Source organism: Bison bison, unplaced genomic scaffold, assembly GCF_000754665.1.
Source record: "Bison bison bison isolate TAMUID 2011002044 unplaced genomic scaffold, Bison_UMD1.0 scf7180017864388, whole genome shotgun sequence".
NCBI lineage: Eukaryota > Metazoa > Chordata > Mammalia > Artiodactyla > Bovidae > Bison > Bison bison.
This window is the reverse complement of record NW_011494960.1, coordinates 12,479-13,944: the sequence shown is the minus strand read 5'-3', so window position 1 is coordinate 13,944 and position 1,466 is coordinate 12,479.

Genomic DNA, 1,466 nt, shown 5'->3' with positions numbered 1-1,466 from the left:
CTCTGTTCATTTCCGAGGCAAACCATTCAATATCACGGTAATCCAAGTCTATGCCCCAACCAATAATGCTGAAGAAGCTTAAGTTGAATGGTTCTGTGAAGCCCTACAAGACCTTCTAGAACCCACACCCAAAAAAGATGTCCTTTTCATTATAGGGGACTGGAATGCAAAAGTAGGAAGCCAAGAAATACCTGGAATAACAGGCAAATTTGGCCTTGGAGTACAAAATGAAGCAGGGCAAAGGCTAATAGAGTTTTGCCAAGAGAACGCACTGCTCATAGCAAACACCATCTTCCAACAACACAAGAGAAGACTCTACACATGGGACATCACCAGATGGTCAACACTGAAATCAGATTGATTATATTCTCTGCAGCCAAAGATGGAGAAGCTCTATACAGTCAGCAAAATCAAGACTGGGAGCTGACTGTGACTCAGATCATGAACTCCTTATTGCCAAATTCAGACTTTAAGAAAGTAAGCAAAACCACAAGATCATTCAGGTATGACCTAAATCAAATCCCTTATGATTATACATGTGATATATGGCTGTTCTAATCTACATTTTTAAAAAATCTGCCTCTTCTTTGAAAAGTGTATTTGAACGATTTTCCCTGAAATCTGTGAAACAAATCCAAGTAAGCAATTTTTAACCTATATCTGGAAAAAATGCAAAATTTTCCCCAAAATGTCATTTTATTTTTATTTTTCCCAGAAGGCTAGATAATGTAGGCAGGTTTTTATTGCATCATGTATGTGGGTATATATGTGTATACATGATCCCAATAGACATATGCACTTCACATACAAATTATATACTCAGTGTGGATTTTCAAAGCTACAGATTTCATTAATTGAGTACAATATTATGAGAATTTACTGATGAAAGATTAAAAAATAATTTACATGTTGGTACTTTTTTAAAATTCTGGAGCATGACTGCTGCATAGTCATTTAGACCCACAGCTTAAGTTTCTGCTGAGGAAATAATCTGGTTTTAAAACGGTGAATACTCCAGCGGTCTGCTAGAGATGGCTCATGCTGCTGCTGCTGCTGCCGCCAAGTCGCTTCAGTCATGTCCGACTCTGTGCGATCCCATAGACGGCAGCCTACCAGGCTCCCCTGTCCCTGGGATTCTCCAGGCAAGAGACACTGGAGTGGGTTGCCATTTCCTTCTCCAATGCATGGAAGTGAAAAGTGAAAGTGAAGTCGCTCAGTCGTGCCCGACTCTTAGCGACCCCATGGACTGCAGCCTATCAGGGATTTTCCAGGCAAGAGTACTGGAGTGGGTCACCATTGCCTTCTCTGGGAAATGGCTCATACATACCTATAAAAGCTGGTTACACAAATTTTCAGAGTTTGTACTAGTTAGTTATTAAACACTTACTATTAAATATTAATTATATACATTTACAAGAAGTAAATTATACTAAAAGCGAATAACTATCAAAACTACGATATCATGC